The sequence below is a fragment of the Lissotriton vulgaris genome, chromosome 8 (assembly GCF_964263255.1).
Source record: "Lissotriton vulgaris chromosome 8, aLisVul1.2, whole genome shotgun sequence".
Lineage (NCBI taxonomy): Eukaryota > Metazoa > Chordata > Amphibia > Caudata > Salamandridae > Lissotriton > Lissotriton vulgaris.
Genome location: NC_141696.1, coordinates 1,060,092,975 through 1,060,105,498, shown reverse-complemented (window position 1 = coordinate 1,060,105,498; position 12,524 = coordinate 1,060,092,975). Strand labels below are relative to the sequence as shown.

Here is a 12,524-nt window from a genome sequence, read left to right as displayed (position 1 = left end):
CATATACTTCTGTAGACCTCTTGAGACTGAGATTTATTCTTTACATAAATTGTCTTACAGTCTTGGAGTATGACACCAATCAGATTTGTATAACGGAATCACGCATGCCATTGCAACGCATGCTTTTGTAACACTGTCATTACAATGCACACGTCTTGTACACGTGTATGCCTTTACAAAGAAAATGTCAAGCTTGGTAAAGACATATGCGTGGTAAACTTCTAATGGTAAGTATAATCTATCTATCTATCTATCTATCTATCTATCTATCTATCTATCTATCTATCTATCTATCTATCTATCTATCTATCTATATCTCCTACTGGCTATAGCCAGTAGGTAGTTATTGTTGGGAAGAGCGTTTTTCATTTGCCAATAACTTTGGCATTGTTTGACGTATCTGCACAACATTTTCAGAACTAATTTGACACTCACCTTAGGTGGTGTCTTGAAAATTTCTTGGTGATCTGTCAAGTGGGGGCAGAGAAAAGGGGGGTCCCAAAACACGTTTCCCAGTGTTAATTTCTATAGGACCTTCAGATACGGCTACCACCTGAACTGCTGAACCGAGTTACAACAAATTTGTCAGAAAGATAGTTGTTGGTCCAGAAAGTGACCTTTTTGTTAAAAGGTCTAAATCCGTTTAGTAGATGCTGAATTATTTAAAGAAATGTCCAGTTGTTTATATAGGGACAACAGATCCGTGACCCCTTTGATCTCGTGCTGAGGTCTGATTGACTGCCAACACTTCAAACCAGTAAGTGTTGGCAGCCATCTTGTGACCCAATTGAACCGAGTCACAAGAAAAAAACATAAGAAAAAAGTAAAGTGGGCACCGGAGAAAAATCCTACCCCCCCTAGGGCTCTTGGTGGGGTGTCCCACAGGGATACTATAGAGCCCCAAAAACATTTATTAAAATTTTCGGCGGGAGTCGCAATAGAAGTCGAATCCCAGTGAAAATCCCCCCAAAAAAATCGAAGCACTGGCTTCCGCGCGTTGCTAATAATGGCTCCCTTGGATGGGCCAGGTCCTGGAAGTTAAGGTGGGGGTTCGCATGAGCCTACCCCCTCCTCAGGTTTATTATGCCCCATTGACCACTACCTCCCCAGGGCTTATTAATAATAAAAATGCCTGTTTGGCAACCCCGTGTCCTGGGTACTGCCACCTCCCCAGGGCAAACATTAAGTTACTGCAGGGGTCTGTGGGGCACCCCTGGGGACAGCCACTTCCTTGGGGCAACTCTTTATAATCAAAGACCGGGGGGGTGCGCGACCCCCTTGGAGCAATACCTCCCCGGGGCTGTGTAGTCTAGTGGAAGGGGCCACACGGCCCTCCACCTGTAGCCATAAATGACCCCAGGGACCGCCACCCCTCAGGGCCAGCTCCTGCTATGTCCCGGGGTTCCCACCCTGGGACATAGCTGTTTGCTATGGCTTGGTGGAAGCATTACCACTCGCTCCAAACCATAGCAAACTGTGCCCCACGGACCCCGCACGAACTTTATTTTTGCCCCCGGGGAAGGTGGTGGTCCCCAGGTCTGCTGGGGAGCCATGGGGGCCCCACATAACTTACACATACAACCAGTGACAAAACCACACACTCACCTATAGAGCTACTCATACACCCACTTATTTACCTGGAAAGTCACTCACACACACAATTACTCACTCAGTCAGCATCTCAACACAGCTATACAAGCCCTTACACACACACACACACTCACTCACCCACACAACCACTTACATACCCATTCGCACATCCATACAAGCACTTACACATCTGCGTACTCACCCATACAAGCATTCACACAGACACTCTCCAATGCCACCACTCACACACCAACTCATTTATCCAAACACCTACTCAAACACCCATCAAATGAGATGTCATCAGTGATGTCATTTGAGATGTCATCAGTGATGTCATCAGTGATGTCACTGACCATGTCATGAATGATGTAATATGTGACCTCATCAGCAGTGGATTGCGGGTGCGCCAAATATAGTTAGTCCAACTAACTATATAGGAGCAATTTCAATGGGTTTTTTATATGTTAATTCCTAACTATATAAGGCCTGAAACCTATGTTTTTTTCAGTAAATTTTCAAGGTTTTTTAAATGCTAATTCCTAACTATATAAGGCCTAAAACCTATGGTTTTTTCAGTGAATATATATATATATATATCTCCTTGCCACCAAACACCCATACTCACCCCAAACCCTGAAAAACCCAAACCACCTTAAAAACCCCTTGCCATCGAAAAACTCATACCCAACCTAAAATTACCCTTGCTATCCAGAAACCAGTACACGCCCTAAACCCTACCTTACCACCCAAACCCATCCTAAAATTACCCCTGCCTACCAGAAATATAAACCCTAAAAAACCTTGCCACCCAAAACCCCATACCCACCCTAAACGCTGAAATTACCCTTGCCACCCAAAATCCCACACTAAGCTGTAAAGTACCCTTGTCACTCAAAACCCCATACCCACCCTAAGCCGTAAAATTGCCCTTGCTGCCCAAAAGCCCATACCCACCCTAAAAATACCCTTGCCGCCCAAAAGCCCACACCCACCCTTAGCCCTAAAATTACCCTTGTCACCCAAAAACCCATACCACCCTAAACCCTAAAATTACCCTTGCCACCCAAATCCCACACCCACCCTAAACACATTACTGTTTTGCCACCGCAATTCAGTCGCAAAATAGTAATACATACCATGCCGATTCGGTGTTTGTATCAAACACCCGAAACATGCCCCTTCCAAAGTCCAAATAGCAAAAGCAAATTGCAGTTTGGTAATACGTTACAGAATCGCTTTTTGTATATTTGAAAAAACTTTGTTTCCCCTTTGTGGCCTGAAAAATGCTATGTACATCTGGCCTATAGTACTTAAGTTCCAAGTGGGTAGTTGAAATTGTCTTCTCAAATACCGGGTTGGAACAGTTGGAACGGGTTGGAACAGTTGATAAAATCTTAGAAATCTGATCAAGTGATATATAACGATTTAATAATTTTTTTTTTTTTTTTTAGTTGACCCTCAAAACTGATCTTCCTCGCTAGCCCTTGTCGAGATTCCCTGATGATCTCAAACTTAATAGAAATACTCAAGCTTGCACCCAAATCTAAAGAAGTGGGGAACCCACGGTGTTATCAAATTATAGGATAATGGCACCTTTAGACTACTATTCAAAGTTGTTTTTATGTATTATGTTAATTGAACTTGAGAATTGGATAACAGAACACAGTAACTTGTCCTAATAGTATACTATACAATTTGACAAAGGAATATGAACATCTTTGCATGTTGTATTACTGCATTGCTGTTTACAGCATCTATAGGCACATCCTATGGCAAAAAGTTCCAAACTAGGGGATCCCCTCATTAGTTTTGAAAGCCATTCAACCGTTATACTCTTCCATGGGTGAGGATAAAGCTAGCACAAAATCCCACCTTCCAAGAAAAGTTTTATGAGCATGGCAGCCTTGTTATTTCATCTTTACACCGTCATCAGGGGGAACATATTGTGAAACCTCCCCACCCACCCTCCCCCCTCCCCCCCCCCCCCAAGTTAGACACTTTCCTCCCACAAATGAGCACCATATTGAATGGGGTCTTTAAAGATTTTCAACTTACACTCCTCATGGCATTATTCATCCGCTGTGATTGTTTTTAAGTTCTACACTAAACGTCAAGTTCTCGTCAAAAGCTAAAGACTGGAAAAATGTTAGCACTTGGCAAAAAGCAAAGTATATATCAAACAAGGCACCCTGAAATTCTTTCGCCATCTATTGGAAAACCCCTTTGCCTGCAAACTTAGGTCTGCATTTTTACAAATATGATTTTTGTTCCTCAACCTGTTAGAGCTCAGAGAATCATGGTCGGCTAACAAGAGTAGAGATGGAACATATAAACACTGTGGTGACGATTTAGCGATTATTATCTATCATGTTTGTACTTGTTCATTGTTGCTTGTGCATAAATGGATAAGATTGAGACCACTATGTTTGAACTGCAGTGCCCCATGTACAGTACCTGATTGTCGACTGATCATGATACCAATATCCTGCCTTATTGTTTGCTCATGTAACCACACTAATCTAGCATGTACATAGAGGCCTATGCCTGTCCAAGGTAAGGCAAGGGACTGGGCCTGTCCAAGGTAAGGCAAGGCGTAGATCTGTCCTGTGAACTTTAGCGGTGCCCTCATAGCATGCATCACGCTTGCCCTCATAGCTGATGTAGGACTACTGTCCTAGCTTTGAGGTAGTCTCAAAAAGCAGTAGTGATAGCATTCTCAGTTTTTATTATTCTTCATAATAAAAAAGCCCTTTTTCTCTGTCAGTAGAGAGCACGGACACTGACCCTGCTGATGTAAACCCCACACCTTGCACTGACTTTCTTGTTCATGTGTCGAGTGCATGTATGTGCGGTCAGTTTGTAGAATGTATATGGTAGTAGGACTTTGTGTATAGTGAGAGTCTTTGAGTCTGAGTTGAATGGCACAAGATGAACGTTGGATACACCTTCTCTAGACAGTGGAAGTGTATTGACTTCATTCCGATGATTGATAAGGGGGACCCAGACACTGAAATACGGTAGGGTGGAGACAGAGGCTACCTTCTAAATTCAGTGAGGACCTTGTTAGCAAAAGTCAGTTGATTAGTTCTTCCCGAGCACTGACATTTGATAGAAGGCGGGGGTGAGGGAAGAAATTGCAGTATCTGTTGTTTAGAGTGGGGTAGTTTGTAGGTAAGGCCTACCCTTTAGTCTGTTTCTGATTGCTGCTTCAGGGTGGCTTATGGCTGCTAGGTGCAGAAATTACTCTCTTCATTAATCTGTTTTGGATACTCCTGCTTGGAGCAGCCCCATTACTACCTTCTCGAAGAGACATCAATTTGAACAAAGACTGTGTCTGAGGAACAGTCTAAAATGATATTTGAAAGAGAACTAACACAAACTGTTTCCAAAATCTTAGACAGGGGATTAACATCCCCCGTCTGGAAAAATAGTGTAAAATTGAGATCAAAATCACTCCACTTTTATGCATACAATAATTGTTAAAAAAGTCCGCTGAACCTTTGATCCGCCTGCAAGTGAAATGGGAGTGTGATTTAGGGAGGCTGGAGGATGATGAGTGGCCTGAGGCTTTGGTGTCCCCTGGGAGGTGGCCGTTCGATCACAATTCCGGTTGGTGCAGCTCAAAATCCTCCATAGTTCTCATTACACTTATACCACATTGGTAAATATCGGGAGAACAGATACAGCATTGTGTCCCAAGAAATATGGGCTGGATAGAAAACATTTTTATGTTTAGGAGTTGTCCATTGCTTCAAAGATATTAGAGCGGAATGTGTGACCGTATTCCGCATGCATTTAGGAGGCATGTATTCTGAACGCCATCTTTTGAACCAACGTGTCTTTAGGACCGATTTGTTGAGCATGCAAGTCATTTTAACAACTTGCCTTATGGGGGTGCTGGATGTTGGAATAGTTGAATTTACTATTCCAACTCCAGTCTGCGCAACAGTAGGGATGGTGTTGGACTTAAAATCCATCCAACACCATTCCTCCAATGTGCTCCCCTAAAAGCAAGTTGTTGTTAAGAATTGCGTGCTGAACGAATGCGTGCTAATGCTGCATTCATTCTTTTGCGGGCGCTAAGTTGGCACAACGTGATTCCGGCTTCTTCCAAAAGGGTGTTTCCCATTAGGGCGAGGTGATCAGATGTCTCAATGGAGTATGTGAAAGTGATATGGGATCGTCAGCATAATGGTGCCTCCTGAATATTTGTCATCAAACAGATCTCACCTGTATGGACCGTCTCTGCTTACACTGGGGTTGTTGGTTGCTAAATGCAATGCTGTATGATTGGGGGGCTGAGTTACCACCATGCCTAAGTGATTGGAAGAGTGGCATGGACTGCTGTATGCAGGCATAGAGAGAGTGGTCTATGTGGGCAGGGCTTGTCCAAATAAATGGGTTAGAATATAGGGGAAATGGAATGCATATCCAGGGGATCTGTGTACTTCAATTGCTTATGTCACTGGGGAGGCCAGGAATAAACGGCATCTGGACTTTATCGCTGCCTTATGAGCTGTTAAGGGGGAGGTTGGGAGTGGGGGTTGCAGAGTTTGGGTGGGACTTTAGTCACCATTTTTGTTTTCTTATTGAGTAACATGCTGCCAGAAGTCACCTCAATTTTGCTTGTTGTACATAAAAAAAAAGATCTTTAAAAAAATCCTGATTTGTTCCAATTCGAAGTTCTTGCTCAAGGAAGGGGGTGCTCCGCAGAGTACTTAAAGGGGGTGCTGTATACCCATACTGGTGTATCTTACAGTCAGTTTTCCATAGGTAAGGGAACATCACCTGAAGTGATAGTTACTCCTGCTGCTAAGAATAGTCCCGGTTGGGGGCGTGGTAGCAGCCAGAGATGGTGGCAGCAATCTGATAGCGCTGTGCTAGTCGCCAGTGTTAAGCCCCAGAAATCCGCTATTATCCGTTGTCTGAAAGCATCAGCAAGAAGGAGGCAGCTGAGGACGTAGTGGCCGCCTCCATAATTGACAAGGAGAACCCCGCAAAGGTGCTCCGCCGAAGTAAAGGTGGGCAGCAAGGCAGACCCGGGCGGCAAGAAGGCGGCATCTGGATAACTCCGAGTGCGACAGAGGCCCAGAGGAGGCGGCAGCGGTAAGCTGGAGGGCCATGCTGCTGAGCGGAGTCGGCCACTGCAGCCGGCATCGACACTGAAGGCCAGGGCCTGGAAGGAGTGGAGTGCACTGAAGTGTAATAGGAGGTAGCGGATGAAACAACAGAGAAGCTGTGCCAACTCGCTTCACCCCTTGGGATCGCATCATGTTGTGACAGTGTGTAGAAATGTCGCTTATAAGAGGGGCGTGCAGCGAGCCCAGAAACACTGCTCCAGAGTACATATGAGGCAACAGAGCGTTTGTCGCTTGCAGATAACCCAGGTGTGGTGCGAAAGTTCCTTCTAAAACAGCAGCGCAATAGTGCTTGGCCCGGACTGTCCTATGACCCCTGTGCTAATCGCCAGTAACAACGAACACTGCTGGGACCTCCGTGAATAGGACCAAGCGGTCTGATGGCTGGGGGTCCCACTAGCCTGCTTGGCTTGGCAAAGCCTGGCTCCTGGGCGGTCTAAACATAAGGTGGGTGCAAGCAAACAACAGCGAAGGCGCCTGCGGCCTCAGACTTCTGTACCACACAAAGGCGGCCCCGGCGATGACACAATGAATGCGTCCTGCCAGACGGAAATCGCCTGGAGGGGGTAAGTGAGGGGCCCGGCTGTTGAGAACGCGCACAGCGGTGTGGCACACCTGCGCCTCCATACAGCGCTGGCCAGAGGGCGAGATCCTGTAGGACGACCGCACCTGCTGGAGCTGAAGATACCTGGTTCCTCCAGTATCACATTCCACATCAACAAATACACAGTGTCAATGGGCCGTGTGGAGGAGGCTGCGGATGGAACATTGCCGGCCAAGTTGGATATCCAGCCCCTGACCTCTTCTTAAGAGACATTATGCTGGCTGTTAGAGGCTTTAGGGGAACCCTGAAACCCAAACTATATTTGGTTACCGAAGAGGTTACTCTACTCATGGCGGATCTTCCGAAGATGTCAGAAAAATGACCGACGGAGGTGGACTTTTGTGGCCTGCAATCCGAAACAAAACGGTTGGAGTAGCAAGGCTTGGCTATCTAGAGGGCAGGGTCCGAAGGAACAATATTCGTATGATAGGAGTCCTGCATGGAATTCAGGGGCCCTTGATGGACCTCCTGCTGGAAGATTTGACCCTAAACAAACTAAAGCCTGGTCGCCTGTCTGCCTTCTTCTCGTTGGAGAGACCACACCGGGCCCTGGTAGCGCGACCTCAGCCGGGGGCGCCCCCCTGCACGATTATAGTACGTATACTTAATTTCAGAGAGAGGGATGCCATCCTACAGGTGGCACACAGGCACGGTGACCTGAAAAATGATTTCATGCTTCAGTTCCAGTGGCAGAGACGCGCCTTTGATGTGGTAAAAAGGGCCCTCTGCAAGCAAAATGTAAAATACATTATGCTGTTTCCAGCAAAACTGAAAATCATCGACAATGGGAAATCGTACTTCTTCAACTCGCCAGCTGAAGCAAACGACTGGCTAGAAGGCTGGCGCAGAAAGGAGACAGAACTCAAACGCCAATCTTGAAAGAGCATAACCCAGGCAGACGAGATGTGAGCCACGAGCCCAGCAGCCCAACTCGGAGACAAAGAACAGATAAGTGAACAAGAAGAGGGTGCCTACAAATGCCAGAGGTGTTCCCCTTCGTACTGTATAGATCGGGAGGGGCGGGCAATGGCCCAGGGATGAAAGAGTGAAAAAACTGGCCTAAATTGACACTGGTATCGAACAGACACTTATCACGATGAAATGCCTGCTGCCCCCCACGTGACTTCTGTCGGGAGCTGATAGGTTCGAGGCATGTGGGCTGCTGAATTCATATCTGTGCATAGATCGCCGCCTAGTGTTGGGTCCGGATGATTGCACATTGTTGTCCTGGAAGAGTCTTCGAAGTATCACGAGATAGGTGGCTCCTCCCCTGGACTACAGTGCGCATGGGCATCGCCTCCATCCCCAGATTGTTTTTTTCCGCCATTGGGTTCGGATGTGTTTCGGTCCCGCTGTCGGAACCGATAGTACTTTTCTGTTTCTACTTGAGACCTAACGGTCTTTAGGCTGGGCGTCAGTACTGTTTCGTTTGGGTTATCTTATTCTCAGCTCTGAACACTCTCTGCCCCTCCGCGTGCTCTCGGCGCGGACGGGCCTACTCGACGCTCGAAGTTCCTATCATGGAACGTACTCCGTTCAAGAAGTGCCCGGTGTGCAATTCCAAATATTCACACCTCGACGTGCACCCTGTGTGCAACAAGTGTTTATCACCGAAACATGACGAGACCAGGTGTATGGCCTGTTCAAAGTTCCGGTGCAAGAAGACCCTAAAGCAGCGTCGCGCCGCTCGGCTCCAGGCCCAGTTGGCGGAACCCCCTGCGAGCCTGCCGGACAACATCTTCGAAGGTTTTGAAGTTTCGGACTCTAACCCTGCGTCGGAGGAAGAGGAAACCGGCGACGCGGAAGATGCAGACTTTTATGAAGCCGGCGACGAGGTAGGGGATGACGATGAGGCCATTGCCACCGTGGGGGATAGCTCGGAGGAAGAGCATCCCCAAACTGACTCAGGGGTTAATCCCCGAGACACGGCCCAGGTCGAGGGATCGCCTTCGGGCCTTACCCAAGACCTCGTTACTAGTCCAGCAGCCCCGCCTCTCGGCCCGGCCATGGACATTTCGGAGGGGCCACTCCCGTTGAAGGAAGCGAAAGTGAAGCCATCGGGATCCACGCAGTCGGTTTCGAAACCGAAAGTGAAAGCTCCATTGATGGTGCAGAAGGCTCGGGAGGTGTCAACACCTAAGGCAATCAAGATGGCCGACTTGAAGAGCCACGCCAAGATGGCCGACCCCAAGGCCTCGGGGTCGACGCCGAAACCAAAGGCGGCCGACGCGGCTGCGTCGGCGCCGAAGACATTGGGGGTCGACGACCCAAAAAAGGCTCAGAAGAAACGCCAAAGCGATTCCACGGCTCCGGCTGTACCGGCTCCGACCGTCGGAACCAAGGATGGAAAGGTGTCGACTCCGAAGACACTGCCCCCGGCTGACTCGACTCCCGACTCCGGGAGAGCTCACAAGACAGTCAAGCCCTCTCCGGTATTGGCGAAGAAGGTAGTGGAATCCCTCCAACGGATTCGAAGCGCTGAAGTTCTCGAGCCGGAGGGAGTGAAGCCGAAGCCCGCATCGAAGCTGGCGAAGGCGCAGACGCCTATTCGCTACACCCTGCCGCCGAAATCGGCGCCGAAGGCCTTCGCTCCGAAGCAGGGGGCGGACGTGCCCTCGAAAGAGACATCGACGTCCAAGGCGGCGTTAGGGGTGTCGAAGCCTCGGCTCCAGCCACTCGCAGAGGAAGAGCGCCGAGAGGTCGTCATCGACGCCAATACTGGGAAATTGTCCCTCCTCAAGAGAAGAATCACCGCGGAACCGGTGCTGGAGCATTTTCGGATTCCTCTTAAGAACAAGAAGGACTCGACGGGTGCTTCGGACCCTATGGAGCCTTCGTCTCCCACACATGTAGAACGTTCTCCTACTTATTCTAATGCAGGGGAAGGTGACGATGAGGAGTACGACGAGTACAACTATCCGGCGTACTCTGATCCGGAGGAGGAACCTGCTCCTTGGTCTGCCGGAGCCGACCCAGACGACCCGCAATCGGGTCAGGAACCGCAGCTATTTGCGGCAAAGACCTCACCGACGGAGGACTCAGCGGCCTTCAACGCTCTCCTCGAGAGAGCTGCGGCTAACCACGACGTCGAGCTGCACTCGGACCCGGTGGATGTGGACTTTTTATTTGACACTTTCTCAGTAGCCGAAAAGTCAGTCAAGACACTGCCGATGCTTAAGGGGGTGCTAAAACACGCAACGGAGGTCTTCAGGGAGCCCACCCGGGCGCGTGTCATCAACCCTCGCATTGACAGAAAATATAAGGCAGCGCCCTCGGATCCCACATACATCAAGGGACACTTGCCACTGGACTCGTTGGTTGTATCCAACGCTCGGAAGAGGGCGAACTCGCAGACCACTGGTGACGCTCCTCCCCCAGACAAAGAGTCCAAGATCTTCGAGGCCTCTGGGAAACGAATTGCTGCACAGGCAGCAAACATTTGGAGAATCTCAAACACACAGGCCCTACTTGCACGCTATGATAGGGCTCATTATGATACCTTAGAAACACTACTGCAACACCTGCCCGACCAGTACAAGGAGGCAGGAGAAATGCTTATTCAGGAAGGCAAGCTCATCACAAATGCATCCATAAAATGTGCGCTGGATGTGGCTGATACGGCCTCCAGGGCAATCAACACTAGTGTGTTGCTTAGACGGCATGCTTGGCTGAGAATTTCAGGGTTCAAGCCCGATATTCAAACGACAATACTGAACCAAACTGTTATCCTGACCACCTATTTGGCCCTGAGGTGGATGCGACGCTGGAAGATGAAGAAAGATACGGACACTGCCAAGTCTATGGGGGCCCTCCAGTCTCAGCAGTTTCGGAGCGGTTCCTTTCGTCGCTCCAATTCCAGAGGCGCCTCAAGGGGTCAGGCATCGCAGTCCACCCAGTATTACAAAAGTAACACCCAACCCTCATACAACAACAAGGGTAGAGGTGGCTACAGAGGCAATAACATCAAGGGCAGGGGACGTGGAAACAACAGCTCCAGGTCCACCACCGCCAACAAACAGTGACGTCTTGTCACTGCCCCCCGACCATACAACACCGGTCGGGGGGAGACTCCAGCAGTTCCTGCCCGCGTGGAAATCCATCACCACGGACAGGTGGGTCAAGTCTCTTATCCAGTACGGTTATTGTCTGGAACTTACTTCCATTCCACCAAACATACCCCCAAGAAGCCGTCCTATGTCCGGCGAGCACTTGACCTTGTTGCAGCAAGTCCTGGCCATGCTGCAAAAAGGGGCAATAGAGCCCGTTCCATTGCAGGAAAGGGGAACAGGGGTTTACTCCCTGTATTTTCTAATCCCCAAAAAGGATGGATCCCTCAGGCCCATCCTGGACCTCAGGCCCCTCAACTGGTACATTCTCTCGGAGCACTTCCATATGCTCACGTTACAGCAAGTACTCCCTCTGCTTCAACAAGGGGACTTCCTGGCTACGCTGGATCTGAAAGATGCATATTTTCATATCCCACTGCATCCTTCCCACAGGAAGTATCTCAGGTTCACGATTCAAGACCAGCATTACCAGTTCAGGGTTCTGCCGTTCGGGGTCACCACGGCACCGAGGGTATTTACAAAGTGCCTGGCGACCGTGGCGTTTCATCTCCGGCGCCAGAACGTCCATGTCTACCCCTACCTGGACGACTGGCTCATTCAAGCAAAGACAGAACAACAGTGCGTCGACCATGTGTCACGCACCATTCATCTCCTGCACGATCTGGGATTCTCTCTGAACTACCCCAAGTCCCATCTCCAGCCCGCCCACGTGCGACAGTATCTGGGCGCGACTATCGACACTCTGGCAGCCACTGCGCAGCCAAATTCAGTGAGAATCGCCAGTATTCAGGCGCTGATCCAACGATTCAGACCTCAACACTCGCTTCCAGCGAAAGTGTTCATGCAGTTGATAGGCATGATGGCCTCCTGCATCTCCATCGTCCCGCACGCGAGACTACATATGCGTCTGCTTCAGGAGTGCCTTGCACGTCAGTGGACTCAGGCTCATGGGCAACTTACAGACCGAGTGTTGGTGAGCGGTCGGGCATACAACTCTCTGCATTGGTGGAATCCACAAAACCTTTGCAAGGGCCGACCATTCCAGGAGCCTGTGCCACAGATTGTCCTGACAACGGACGCCTCTCTCCAGGGATGGGGAGCGCATGTACTCCAGTACACGGTGCA

The 12,524-nt window shown here is 49.1% G+C and overlaps 1 protein-coding gene across 2 annotated transcripts in view; it reads left to right on the top strand.

Annotated features, from left to right (window-relative positions):
- Window positions 1-12,524, top strand: part of LOC147698289 (tudor domain-containing protein 3-like) — a 764,430-nt gene that overhangs the window by 468,282 nt on the left and 283,624 nt on the right. The window lies entirely within an intron of this gene.